This window comes from Aquarana catesbeiana, linkage group LG03, assembly GCF_042186555.1.
Source record: "Aquarana catesbeiana isolate 2022-GZ linkage group LG03, ASM4218655v1, whole genome shotgun sequence".
In the NCBI taxonomy this organism is placed as follows: domain Eukaryota; kingdom Metazoa; phylum Chordata; class Amphibia; order Anura; family Ranidae; genus Aquarana; species Aquarana catesbeiana.
Genome location: NC_133326.1, coordinates 644,494,586 through 644,507,819, shown reverse-complemented (window position 1 = coordinate 644,507,819; position 13,234 = coordinate 644,494,586). Strand labels below are relative to the sequence as shown.

Below are 13,234 nucleotides of genomic sequence, written 5' to 3'. Positions count from 1 at the left end.
CCATCTCACTATCTTCCCCACTCTTTCTTTTACCCCTGTTTGTCACCTTTTTGTCCTTTTTTTGGTTGTTTTGTATACACGTTTGTCACTGTGTGGCGAGTAGGGTGTGGGTCCTCGGGCCTACTCTGAAAGTCTTGGGAGGGGGTGGACATAGGCCTTTTGGCTTGGTTCGCCCTCTCCTTTGAGGGGTCTCTCTTCGGGAGAGCCCCACTGTACTTGGGTTGGTCTGCTTCGGCAGTCCTTCCAGTTGTGGGGGTCCGCCTGGTTTCGGCCAGATGGACCCTTTGTCTGAGTACCTCAGTCCCTGTCCGGAGCCTAACGCCCCGGGGGATCAGGGTAAGGTCCTTCCCTAGTGGAGGACTCTGTACACCCGTTGCACGTTTTTGTGTTTCACTCTCTATGTGTGGGCACTTTTTTTTGGCACCGGGTGGAAGTTTTTGAGGTGTGTTTTGCACGCCACTGGCTTTTCGATAGAGAGTGATTATTGCTAATTGAAAACTTTTCCCAATACCCCGCCACGATGACTTGAAATACAGTCAGCACTGGCAATTTTTGAGAGTCTCTGAGGAGACTGAGCAATGTGTTTTCAACAGCAGATAAGTGACGGCTTCTTACATGCAGACTGAGATGCGTTAGAGTTGAGAAAGTGAGTCACGGGCCCATTGACACCATAGAGAGCTTTTGTGTCATCACGCAGCCTGGGTAGAACAATCAGTGATTGGCACGCGCCGCTCGTTCTTCACTTGCCTGTAATCCAGAGTGGACTCTACCTCGTTTTTTTGCCTGGGTTTCTTCTGCTGGACCTGGCAACATGAGGCTCAAGGTGAACTGTCTTTATTTGTAACCCAGTCACTGATTAAGAATACTGGAAGCGTGTTGGTCCAGGGTTAAGGAAGCCTTTCGGGCGGTGTCTTTTTGCAAGGCCCTTGTTTCCGGTCAAAGAGCATTGAACTGTAGGTAAAACTAAGGCAGAAACTTTAGGCGTTCTCCACCTGTACCGGACTGGACCCTATCTGCATGGTTGCAGGTTAGATTCTCCCTTTTATCTTCAACCTGTCCTAGAAAATTAAACGGGAGAGGACGATTGGCCAGCCTGGGCAAGCCAAATACTTGTGCTTTCAGGCACCCGGTCCCCTTGGCTGAATGGTCTTTTTCCACCATACATGTCAAGATTCAAGCAGCTTGGACCGCTATGGAGGATGAGCTTTGAGAGCCTGGATAGCTCAGTCGGTAGAGCATCAGACTTTTAATCTGAGGGTCCAGGGTTCAAGTCCCTGTTCGGGCAGTGCCTTTCACTTACCTATGAGGCCTTTGAGCTGCCAATAGGGCAGTCTTTATGCACATCTGCCGGGAATGCTCACTGGCTCAGAGAGATGAAATGTCCTAACTTCCCCCTTTCTAGGCTCCTGGAATCTGCCAGGAATAAAGGTGGCTGAAGGTGATTGCTTGACCAACTGTTTCCCAACAACCCTTGTCTATGGCAGCTTACCTGGGCTCCAGTTCAGGCATGTTATCTAGCGAACTTTCAACAAAGGCCCCAAATCCTTCCACCTTGGTCTTTTCTCAGCAGCATAGCTGTTCAAACACATACGCTCCCAGTGGCCTTTCAGGACTGCTGTGGGAGAAACGCATCTGACATCTAGGGCCCTGTCCCTTTAGATTCTCCTTAGTTCTTTCAAATGCTAACACTATTCAGTGGGTAAACAATGCCCACTTAGGCATCGTCCCTGTTTCATTAACATGCCAAGTCCCAGAATGCTCAGCGGCCCACTGGATGACACTTATGTGTCTCTCCTCAATGTCAATTTCTCCTCCAAGGAAGGGCAGATGTTGGCAGGCACTGATTTGGTTAGCTTTGCGCAGTGGCAGTATCATAGCCAATGAGGTTCAACTGAGGCGTGATTATTGCTAATTGAAAACTTTTCCCAATACCCCGCCACGATGACTTGAAATACAGTCAGCACTGGCAATTTTTGAGAGTCTCTGAGGAGACTGAGCAATGTGTTTTCAACAGCAGATAAGTGACGGCTTCTTACATGCAGACTGAGATGCGTTAGAGTTGAGAAAGTGAGTCACGGGCCCATTGACACCATAGAGAGCTTTTGTGTCATCACGCAGCCTGGGTAGAACAATCAGTGATTGGCACGCGCCGCTCGTTCTTCACTTGCCTGTAATCCAGAGTGGACTCTACCTCGTTTTTTTGCCTGGGTTTCTTCTGCTGGACCTGGCAACATGAGGCTCAAGGTGAACTGTCTTTATTTGTAACCCAGTCACTGATTAAGAATACTGGAAGCGTGTTGGTCCAGGGTTAAGGAAGCCTTTCGGGCGGTGTCTTTTTGCAAGGCCCTTGTTTCCGGTCAAAGAGCATTGAACTGTAGGTAAAACTAAGGCAGAAACTTTAGGCGTTCTCCACCTGTACCGGACTGGACCCTATCTGCATGGTTGCAGGTTAGATTCTCCCTTTTATCTTCAACCTGTCCTAGAAAATTAAACGGGAGAGGACGATTGGCCAGCCTGGGCAAGCCAAATACTTGTGCTTTCAGGCACCCGGTCCCCTTGGCTGAATGGTCTTTTTCCACCATACATGTCAAGATTCAAGCAGCTTGGACCGCTATGGAGGAGGAGCTTTGAGAGCCCGGATAGCTCAGTCGGTAGAGCATCAGACTTTTAATCTGAGGGTCCAGGGTTCAAGTCCCTGTTCGGGCGGTGCCTTTCACTTACCTATGAGGCCTTTGAGCTGCCAATAGGACAGTCTTTATGCACATCTGCCGGGAATGCTCACTGGCTCAGAGAGATGAAATGTCCTAACTTCCCCCTTTCTAGGCTCCTGGAATCTGCCAGAAATAAAGGTGGCTGAAGGTGATTGCTTGACCAACTGTTTCCCAACAACCCTTGTCTATGGCAGCTTACCTGGGCTCCAGTTCAGGCATGTTATCTAGCGAACTTTCAACAAAGGCCCCAAATCCTTCCACCTTGGTCTTTTCTCAGCAGCATAGCTGTTCAAACACATACGCTCCCAGTGGCCTTTCAGGACTGCTGTGGGAGAAACGCATCTGACATCTAGGGCCCTGTCCCTTTAGATTCTCCTTAGTTCTTTCAAATGCTAACACTATTCAGTGGGTAAACAATGCCCACTTAGGCATCGTCCCTGTCTCATTAACATGCCAAGTCCCAGAATGCTCAGCGGCCCACTGGATGACACTTATGTGTCTCTCCTCAATGTCAATTTCTCCTCCAAGGAAGGGCAGATGTTGGCAGGCACTGATTTGGTTAGCTTTGCGCAGTGGCAGTATCATAGCCAATGAGGTTCAACTGAGGCGTGATTATTGCTAATTGCTTCTCGGCCTTTTGGCGAAGATCAAGTGTAGTATCTATTCTTATCAGTTTCCAGGAGGTGGCGCTTGCTTCCGTCCCTGATCTATGGCGAAATAGAGATGGGATTGCGGTTGCTATGCAAAACCTGCTGGAGTGAAGGTGACCTGGAGCGGTTTGTAGCCGAAAAGGAAGCCTTCTGATGGGGATGGAGAACCACGGGGTCTGAACCAGAGGGTCGGGACCCTGGTCTTCTGGCCTGGATTGGGGCGGATCTAGCTCCAGACAGTTATTTGGGAGAGAACGCTTACTCCTGCCTTGCAGGTGGGGGAGGGAGTGGCAAGTACTTCCCCAATGTAATTAGGAGGAGTGATGGGAGCGACGGCAGAGCCTGATGGTAAAGGGCTCTTTCCGGCTTCCTGATCTCCATAACCTTCCTGTCTGTGGTGGGGTCTGCTGTGGTCTGGGCTGGGTGGTCAGGGCTTTTTCGAAAGGCCAGTGGTGAATGTGCCCCTGAAGTGGCAGTTCAGGGGTGCCGTATAGTCACGGTGTGAAAGCACTTGATTTTATGGCACCATGGTCACTTCACCACAACACACGTTTTTCGCACCTGCCTCTTGGGCCGGGCCTTTTGGCCAGGACCAGGGGAAATTTTTATGCCTGGCCGGAGGGCCGGCCATTGTATAGCACAATGGCCACTTTCACTCTCCCATCTCACTATCTTCCCCACTCTTTCTTTTACCCCTGTTTGTCACCTTTTTGTCCTTTTTTTGGTTGTTTTGTATACACGTTTGTCACTGTGTGGCGAGTAGGGTGTGGGTCCTCGGGCCTACTCTGAAAGTCTTGGGAGGGGGTGGACATAGGCCTTTTGGCTTGGTTCGCCCTCTCCTTTGAGGGGTCTCTCTTCGGGAGAGCCCCACTGTACTTGGGTTGGTCTGCTTCGGCAGTCCTTCCAGTTGTGGGGGTCCGCCTGGTTTCGGCCAGATGGACCCTTTGTCTGAGTACCTCAGTCCCTGTCCGGAGCCTAACGCCCCGGGGGATCAGGGTAAGGTCCTTCCCTAGTGGAGGACTCTGTACACCCGTTGCACGTTTTTGTGTTTCACTCTCTATGTGTGGGCACTTTTTTTTGGCACCGGGTGGAAGTTTTTGAGGTGTGTTTTGCACGCCACTGGCTTTTCGATAGAGAGTGATTATTGCTAATTGAAAACTTTTCCCAATACCCCGCCACGATGACTTGAAATACAGTCAGCACTGGCAATTTTTGAGAGTCTCTGAGGAGACTGAGCAATGTGTTTTCAACAGCAGATAAGTGACGGCTTCTTACATGCAGACTGAGATGCGTTAGAGTTGAGAAAGTGAGTCACGGGCCCATTGACACCATAGAGAGCTTTTGTGTCATCACGCAGCCTGGGTAGAACAATCAGTGATTGGCACGCGCCGCTCGTTCTTCACTTGCCTGTAATCCAGAGTGGACTCTACCTCGTTTTTTTGCCTGGGTTTCTTCTGCTGGACCTGGCAACATGAGGCTCAAGGTGAACTGTCTTTATTTGTAACCCAGTCACTGATTAAGAATACTGGAAGCGTGTTGGTCCAGGGTTAAGGAAGCCTTTCGGGCGGTGTCTTTTTGCAAGGCCCTTGTTTCCGGTCAAAGAGCATTGAACTGTAGGTAAAACTAAGGCAGAAACTTTAGGCGTTCTCCACCTGTACCGGACTGGACCCTATCTGCATGGTTGCAGGTTAGATTCTCCCTTTTATCTTCAACCTGTCCTAGAAAATTAAACGGGAGAGGACGATTGGCCAGCCTGGGCAAGCCAAATACTTGTGCTTTCAGGCACCCGGTCCCCTTGGCTGAATGGTCTTTTTCCACCATACATGTCAAGATTCAAGCAGCTTGGACCGCTATGGAGGATGAGCTTTGAGAGCCTGGATAGCTCAGTCGGTAGAGCATCAGACTTTTAATCTGAGGGTCCAGGGTTCAAGTCCCTGTTCGGGCAGTGCCTTTCACTTACCTATGAGGCCTTTGAGCTGCCAATAGGGCAGTCTTTATGCACATCTGCCGGGAATGCTCACTGGCTCAGAGAGATGAAATGTCCTAACTTCCCCCTTTCTAGGCTCCTGGAATCTGCCAGGAATAAAGGTGGCTGAAGGTGATTGCTTGACCAACTGTTTCCCAACAACCCTTGTCTATGGCAGCTTACCTGGGCTCCAGTTCAGGCATGTTATCTAGCGAACTTTCAACAAAGGCCCCAAATCCTTCCACCTTGGTCTTTTCTCAGCAGCATAGCTGTTCAAACACATACGCTCCCAGTGGCCTTTCAGGACTGCTGTGGGAGAAACGCATCTGACATCTAGGGCCCTGTCCCTTTAGATTCTCCTTAGTTCTTTCAAATGCTAACACTATTCAGTGGGTAAACAATGCCCACTTAGGCATCGTCCCTGTTTCATTAACATGCCAAGTCCCAGAATGCTCAGCGGCCCACTGGATGACACTTATGTGTCTCTCCTCAATGTCAATTTCTCCTCCAAGGAAGGGCAGATGTTGGCAGGCACTGATTTGGTTAGCTTTGCGCAGTGGCAGTATCATAGCCAATGAGGTTCAACTGAGGCGTGATTATTGCTAATTGAAAACTTTTCCCAATACCCCGCCACGATGACTTGAAATACAGTCAGCACTGGCAATTTTTGAGAGTCTCTGAGGAGACTGAGCAATGTGTTTTCAACAGCAGATAAGTGACGGCTTCTTACATGCAGACTGAGATGCGTTAGAGTTGAGAAAGTGAGTCACGGGCCCATTGACACCATAGAGAGCTTTTGTGTCATCACGCAGCCTGGGTAGAACAATCAGTGATTGGCACGCGCCGCTCGTTCTTCACTTGCCTGTAATCCAGAGTGGACTCTACCTCGTTTTTTTGCCTGGGTTTCTTCTGCTGGACCTGGCAACATGAGGCTCAAGGTGAACTGTCTTTATTTGTAACCCAGTCACTGATTAAGAATACTGGAAGCGTGTTGGTCCAGGGTTAAGGAAGCCTTTCGGGCGGTGTCTTTTTGCAAGGCCCTTGTTTCCGGTCAAAGAGCATTGAACTGTAGGTAAAACTAAGGCAGAAACTTTAGGCGTTCTCCACCTGTACCGGACTGGACCCTATCTGCATGGTTGCAGGTTAGATTCTCCCTTTTATCTTCAACCTGTCCTAGAAAATTAAACGGGAGAGGACGATTGGCCAGCCTGGGCAAGCCAAATACTTGTGCTTTCAGGCACCCGGTCCCCTTGGCTGAATGGTCTTTTTCCACCATACATGTCAAGATTCAAGCAGCTTGGACCGCTATGGAGGAGGAGCTTTGAGAGCCCGGATAGCTCAGTCGGTAGAGCATCAGACTTTTAATCTGAGGGTCCAGGGTTCAAGTCCCTGTTCGGGCGGTGCCTTTCACTTACCTATGAGGCCTTTGAGCTGCCAATAGGACAGTCTTTATGCACATCTGCCGGGAATGCTCACTGGCTCAGAGAGATGAAATGTCCTAACTTCCCCCTTTCTAGGCTCCTGGAATCTGCCAGAAATAAAGGTGGCTGAAGGTGATTGCTTGACCAACTGTTTCCCAACAACCCTTGTCTATGGCAGCTTACCTGGGCTCCAGTTCAGGCATGTTATCTAGCGAACTTTCAACAAAGGCCCCAAATCCTTCCACCTTGGTCTTTTCTCAGCAGCATAGCTGTTCAAACACATACGCTCCCAGTGGCCTTTCAGGACTGCTGTGGGAGAAACGCATCTGACATCTAGGGCCCTGTCCCTTTAGATTCTCCTTAGTTCTTTCAAATGCTAACACTATTCAGTGGGTAAACAATGCCCACTTAGGCATCGTCCCTGTCTCATTAACATGCCAAGTCCCAGAATGCTCAGCGGCCCACTGGATGACACTTATGTGTCTCTCCTCAATGTCAATTTCTCCTCCAAGGAAGGGCAGATGTTGGCAGGCACTGATTTGGTTAGCTTTGCGCAGTGGCAGTATCATAGCCAATGAGGTTCAACTGAGGCGTGATTATTGCTAATTGCTTCTTGGCCTTTTGGCGAAGATCAAGTGTAGTATCTATTCTTATCAGTTTCCAGGAGGTGGCGCTTGCTTCCGTCCCTGATCTATGGCGAAATAGAGATGGGATTGCGGTTGCTATGCAAAACCTGCTGGAGTGAAGGTGACCTGGAGCGGTTTGTAGCCGAAAGGGAAGCCTTCTGATGGGGATGGAGAACCACGGGGTCTGAACCAGAGGGTCGGGACCCTGGCCTTCTGGCCTGGATTGGGGCGGATCTAGCTCCAGATAGTTATTTGGGAGAGAACGCTTACTCCTGCCTTGCAAGGGGGGGAGGGAGTGGCAAGTACTTCCCGAATGTAATTAGGAGGAGTGATGGGAGCGACGGCAGAGCCTGATGGTAAAGGGCTCTTTCCGGCTTCCTGATCTCCATATCCTTCCTGTCTGTGGTGGGGTCTGCTGTGGTCTGGGCTGGGTGGTCAGGGCTTTTTCGAAAAGCCAGTGGTGAATGTGCCCCTGAAGTGGCAGTTCAGGGGTGCCGTATAGTCACGGTGTGAAAGCACTTGATTTTATGGCACCATGGTCACTTCACCACAACACACGTTTTTCGCACCTGCCTCTTGGGCCGGGCCTTTTGGCCAGGACCAGGGGAAATTTTTATGCCTGGCCGGAGGGCCGGCCATTGGATAGCACAATGGCCACTTTCACTCTCCCATCTCACTATCTTCCCCACTCTTTCTTTTACCCCTGTTTGTCACCTTTTTGTCTTTTTTTTGGTTGTCTTTGTATACACGTTTTGTCACTGTGTGGCGAGTAGGGTGTGGGTCCTCGGGCCTACTCTGAAAGTCTTGGGAGGGGGTGGACATAGGCCTTTTGGCTTGGTTCGCCCTCTCCTTTGAGGGGTCTCTCTTCGGGAGAGCCCCACTGTACTTGGGTTGGTCTGCTTCGGCAGTCCTTCCAGTTGTGGGGGTCCGCCTGGTTTCGGCCGGATGGACCCTTTGTCTGAGTACCTCAGTCCCTGTCTGGAGCCTAACGCCCCGGGGGATCAGGGTAAGGTCCTTCCCTAGTGGAGGACTCTGTACACCCGTTGCACGTTTTTGTGTTTCACTCTCTATGTGTGGGCACTTTTTTTTGGCACCGGGTGGAAGTTTTTGAGGTGTGTTTTGCACGCCACTGGCTTTTCGATAGAGTGATTATTGCTAATTGCTTCTCGGCCTTTTGGCGAAGATCAAGTGTAGTATCTATTCTTATCAGTTTCCAGGAGGTGGCGCTTGCTTCCGTCCCTGATCTATGGCGAAATAGAGATGGGATTGCGGTTGCTATGCAAAACCTGCTGGAGTGAAGGTGACCTGGAGCGGTTTGTAGCCGAAAAGGAAGCCTTCTGATGGGGATGGAGAACCACGGGGTCTGAACCAGAGGGTCGGGACCCTGGTCTTCTGGCCTGGATTGGGGCGGATCTAGCTCCAGACAGTTATTTGGGAGAGAACGCTTACTCCTGCCTTGCAGGTGGGGGAGGGAGTGGCAAGTACTTCCCCAATGTAATTAGGAGGAGTGATGGGAGCGACGGCAGAGCCTGATGGTAAAGGGCTCTTTCCGGCTTCCTGATCTCCATAACCTTCCTGTCTGTGGTGGGGTCTGCTGTGGTCTGGGCTGGGTGGTCAGGGCTTTTTCGAAAGGCCAGTGGTGAATGTGCCCCTGAAGTGGCAGTTCAGGGGTGCCGTATAGTCACGGTGTGAAAGCACTTGATTTTATGGCACCATGGTCACTTCACCACAACACACGTTTTTCGCACCTGCCTCTTGGGCCGGGCTTTTTGGCCAGGACCAGGGGAAATTTTTATGCCTGGCCGGAGGGCCGGCCATTGTATAGCACAATGGCCACTTTCACTCTCCCATCTCACTATCTTCCCCACTCTTTCTTTTACCCCTGTTTGTCACCTTTTTGTCTTTTTTTTGGTTGTCTTTGTATACACGTTTTGTCACTGTGTGGCGAGTAGGGTGTGGGTCCTCGGGCCTACTCTGAAAGTCTTGGGAGGGGGTGGACATAGGCCTTTTGGCTTGGTTCGCCCTCTCCTTTGAGGGGTCTCTCTTCGGGAGAGCCCCACTGTACTTGGGTTGGTCTGCTTCGGCAGTCCTTCCAGTTGTGGGGGTCCGCCTGGTTTCGGCCGGATGGACCCTTTGTCTGAGTACCTCAGTCCCTGTCTGGAGCCTAACGCCCCGGGGGATCAGGGTAAGGTCCTTCCCTAGTGGAGGACTCTGTACACCCGTTGCACGTTTTTGTGTTTCACTCTCTATGTGTGGGCACTTTTTTTTGGCACCGGGTGGAAGTTTTTGAGGTGTGTTTTGCACGCCACTGGCTTTTCGATAGAGAGTGATTATTGCTAATTGCTTCTCGGCCTTTTGGCGAAGATCAAGTGTAGTATCTATTCTTATCAGTTTCCAGGAGGTGGCGCTTGCTTCCGTCCCTGATCTATGGCGAAATAGAGATGGGATTGCGGTTGCTATGCAAAACCTGCTGGAGTGAAGGTGACCTGGAGCGGTTTGTAGCCGAAAGGGAAGCCTTCTGATGGGGATGGAGAATCACGGGGTCTGAACCAGAGGGTCGGGACCCTGGCCTTCTGGCCTGGATTGGGGTGGATCTAGCTCCAGACAGTTATTTGGGAGAGAACGCTTACTCCTGCCTTGCAAGGGGGGGAGGGAGTGGCAAGTACTTCCCGAATGTAATTAGGAGGAGTGATGGGAGCGACGGCAGAGCCTGATGGTAAAGGGCTCTTTCCGGCTTCCTGATCTCCATATCCTTCCTGTCTGTGGTGGGGTCTGCTGTGGTCTGGGCTGGGTGGTCAGGGCTTTTTCGAAAAGCCAGTGGTGAATGTGCCCCTGAAGTGGCAGTTCAGGGGTGCCATATAGTCACGGTGTGAAAGCACTTGATTTTATGGCACCATGGTCACTTCACCACAACACACGTTTTTCGCACCTGCCTCTTGGGCCGGGCCTTTTGGCCAGGACCAGGGGAAATTTTTATGCCTGGCCGGAGGGCTGGCCATTGTATAGCACAATGGCCACTTTCACTCTCCCATCTCACCATCTTCCCCACTCTTTCTTTTACCCCTGTTTGTCACCTTTTTGTCTTTTTTTTGGTTGTCTTTGTATACACGTTTTGTCACTGTGTGGCGAGTAGGGTGTGGGTCCTCGGGCCTACTCTGAAAGTCTTGGGAGGGGGTGGACATAGGCCTTTTGGCTTGGTTCGCCCTCTCCTTTGAGGGGTCTCTCTTCGGGAGAGCCCCACTGTACTTGGGTTGGTCTGCTTCGGCAGTCCTTCCAGTTGTGGGGGTCCGCCTGGTTTCGGCCGGATGGACCCCTTTGTCTGAGTACCTCAGTCCCTGTCTGGAGCCTAACGCCCCGGGGGATCAGGGTAAGGTCCTTCCCTAGTGGAGGACTCTGTACACCCGTTGCACGTTTTTGTGTTTCACTCTCTATGTGTGGGCACTTTTTTTTGGCACCGGGTGGAAGTTTTTGAGGTGTGTTTTGCACGCCACTGGCTTTTCGATAGAGTGATTATTGCTAATTGAAAACTTTTCCCAATACCCCGCCACGATGACTTGAAATACAGTCAGCACTGGCAATTTTTGAGAGTCTCTGAGGAGACTGAGCAATGTGTTTTCAACAGCAGATAAGTGACGGCTTCTTACATGCAGACTGAGATGCGTTAGAGTTGAGAAAGTGAGTCACGGGCCCATTGACGCGCCGCTCGTTCTTCACTTGCCTGTAATCCAGAGTGGACTCTACCTCGTTTTTTTGCCTGGGTTTCTTCTGCTGGACCTGGCAACATGAGGCTCAAGGTGAACTGTCTTTATTTGTAACCCAGTCACTGATTAAGAATACTGGAAGCGTGTTGGTCCAGGGTTAAGGAAGCCTTTCGGGCGGTGTCTTTTTGCAAGGCCCTTGTTTCCGGTCAAAGAGCATTGAACTGTAGGTAAAACTAAGGCAGAAACTTTAGGCGTTCTCCACCTGTACCGGACTGGACCCTATCTGCATGGTTGCAGGTTAGATTCTCCCTTTTATCTTCAACCTGTCCTAGAAAATTAAACGGGAGAGGACGATTGGCCAGCCTGGGCAAGCCAAATACTTGTGCTTTCAGGCACCCGGTCCCCTTGGCTGAATGGTCTTTTTCCACCATACATGTCAAGATTCAAGCAGCTTGGACCGCTATGGAGGAGGAGCTTTGAGAGCCCGGATAGCTCAGTCGGTAGAGCATCAGACTTTTAATCTGAGGGTCCAGGGTTCAAGTCTCATTAACATGCCAAGTCCCAGAATGCTCAGCGGCCCACTGGATGACACTTATCTGTCTCTCCTCAATGTCAATTTCTCCTCCAAGGAAGGGCAGATGTTGGCAGGCACTGATTTGGTTAGCTTTGCGCAGTGGCAGTATCATAGCCAATGAGGTTCAACTGAGGCGTGATAATTGCTAATTGCTTCTCGGCCCTTTGGCTAAGATCGAATCTAGTATCTGTTCTTATCAGTTTCCAGGAGGTGGCGCTTGCTTCTGTCCCTGATCTATGGCGAGATAGAGATGGGATTGCGGTTGCTATGCAAAACCTGCTGGAGTGAAGGTAACCCGGAGCGGTTTGTAGCCGAAAGGGAAGCCTTCTGATGGGGACGGAGAACCATTCGGTCTTGGCGGAGGGTCGGGATCCTGGCCTTCTGGCCTGGATTGGGGCAGCTCTAGCTCTGGACAGTTATTTGGGAGAGAACGCTGGCTCCCCTTGCTCCCACCGGGGGAGCGGCCAGTATTTCCCAAATGTAATTAGGTAGGAGGGACGGAACGACGGTGAAGCCTGATGGCAAGGGCTCTCTCCAAGCTTCCAGAACTCCATACCTTTCTGCCTGGGGTGGGGGCTGCTGTGGTCTGGGCTGTGGGTCAGGGCTTTTTCGAAAAGCCAGTGGTGAATGTGCCCCTGAAGTGGCAGTTCAGGGGTGCCGTATAGTCACGGTGTGAAAGCACTTGATTTTATGGCACCATGGTCACTTCACCACAACACACGTTTTTCGCACCTGCCTCTTGGGCCGGGCCTTTTGGCCAGGACCAGGGGAAATTTTTATGCCTGGCCGGAGGGCCGGCCATTGTATAGCACAATGGCCACTTTCACTCTCCCATCTCACTATCTTCCCCACTCTTTCTTTTACCCCTGTTTGTCACCTTTTTGTCCTTTTTTTGGTTGTTTTGTATACACGTTTGTCACTGTGTGGCGAGTAGGGTGTGGGTCCTCGGGCCTACTCTGAAAGTCTTGGGAGGGGGTGGACATAGGCCTTTTGGCTTGGTTCGCTCTCTCCTTTGAGGGGTCTCTCTTCGGTAGAGCCCCACTGTACTTGGGTTGGTCTGCTTCGGCAGTCCTTCCAGTTGTGGGGGTCCGCCTGGTTTCGGCCAGATGGACCCTTTGTCTGAGTACCTCAGTCCCTGTCTGGAGCCTAACGCCCCGGGGGATCAGGGTAAGGTCCTTCCCTAGTGGAGGACTCTGTACACCCGTTGCACGTTTTTGTGTTTCACTCTCTATGTGTGGGCACTTTTTTTTGGCACCGGGTGGAAGTTTTTGAGGTGTGTTTTGCACGCCACTGGCTTTTCGATAGAGTGATTATTGCTAATTGCTTCTCGGCCTTTTGGCGAAGATCAAGTGTAGTATCTATTCTTATCAGTTTCCAGGAGGTGGCGCTTGCTTCCGTCCCTGATCCATGGCGAAATAGAGATGGGATTGCGGTTGCTATGCAAAACCTGCTGGAGTGAAGGTGACCTGGAGCGGTTTGTAGCCGAAAGGGAAGCCTTCTGATGGGGATGGAGAACCACGGGGTCTGAACCAGAGGGTCGGGACCCTGGCCTTCTGGCCTGGATTGGGGCGGATCTAGCTCCAGA

The 13,234-nt window shown here is 51.1% G+C and overlaps 4 non-coding genes and 9 pseudogenes across 4 annotated transcripts; all 13 read left to right on the top strand.

Moving 5' to 3' along the window:
* Nucleotides 1–447: 447 nt before the first annotated feature.
* Nucleotides 448–571, top strand: LOC141135679 (U4 spliceosomal RNA; annotated as a pseudogene).
* A 1,280-nt stretch (nucleotides 572–1,851) lies between these two features.
* LOC141135013 (U4 spliceosomal RNA) lies at nucleotides 1,852–1,992 on the top strand. The gene has a single exon (XR_012243320.1). It is a non-coding gene; the product is annotated as a U4 spliceosomal RNA (small nuclear RNA).
* A 641-nt stretch (nucleotides 1,993–2,633) lies between these two features.
* On the top strand, nucleotides 2,634–2,706 carry TRNAK-UUU (transfer RNA lysine (anticodon UUU)). Its single transcript has one exon. It is a non-coding gene; the product is annotated as a tRNA-Lys (tRNA).
* Nucleotides 2,707–3,272: 566 nt separating this feature from the next.
* On the top strand, nucleotides 3,273–3,337 carry LOC141135315 (U4 spliceosomal RNA; annotated as a pseudogene).
* Nucleotides 3,338–4,468: 1,131 nt separating this feature from the next.
* LOC141135678 (U4 spliceosomal RNA) lies at nucleotides 4,469–4,592 on the top strand (annotated as a pseudogene).
* A 1,280-nt stretch (nucleotides 4,593–5,872) lies between these two features.
* LOC141135011 (U4 spliceosomal RNA) lies at nucleotides 5,873–6,013 on the top strand. The gene has a single exon (XR_012243319.1). It is a non-coding gene; the product is annotated as a U4 spliceosomal RNA (small nuclear RNA).
* A 641-nt stretch (nucleotides 6,014–6,654) lies between these two features.
* TRNAK-UUU (transfer RNA lysine (anticodon UUU)) lies at nucleotides 6,655–6,727 on the top strand. Its single transcript has one exon. It is a non-coding gene; the product is annotated as a tRNA-Lys (tRNA).
* Nucleotides 6,728–7,293: 566 nt separating this feature from the next.
* On the top strand, nucleotides 7,294–7,358 carry LOC141135313 (U4 spliceosomal RNA; annotated as a pseudogene).
* A 1,174-nt stretch (nucleotides 7,359–8,532) lies between these two features.
* On the top strand, nucleotides 8,533–8,665 carry LOC141135902 (U2 spliceosomal RNA; annotated as a pseudogene).
* A 1,048-nt stretch (nucleotides 8,666–9,713) lies between these two features.
* On the top strand, nucleotides 9,714–9,846 carry LOC141135901 (U2 spliceosomal RNA; annotated as a pseudogene).
* A 1,006-nt stretch (nucleotides 9,847–10,852) lies between these two features.
* LOC141135537 (U4 spliceosomal RNA) lies at nucleotides 10,853–10,974 on the top strand (annotated as a pseudogene).
* A 763-nt stretch (nucleotides 10,975–11,737) lies between these two features.
* On the top strand, nucleotides 11,738–11,802 carry LOC141135475 (U4 spliceosomal RNA; annotated as a pseudogene).
* A 1,166-nt stretch (nucleotides 11,803–12,968) lies between these two features.
* On the top strand, nucleotides 12,969–13,101 carry LOC141135937 (U2 spliceosomal RNA; annotated as a pseudogene).
* Nucleotides 13,102–13,234: the final 133 nt, after the last annotated feature.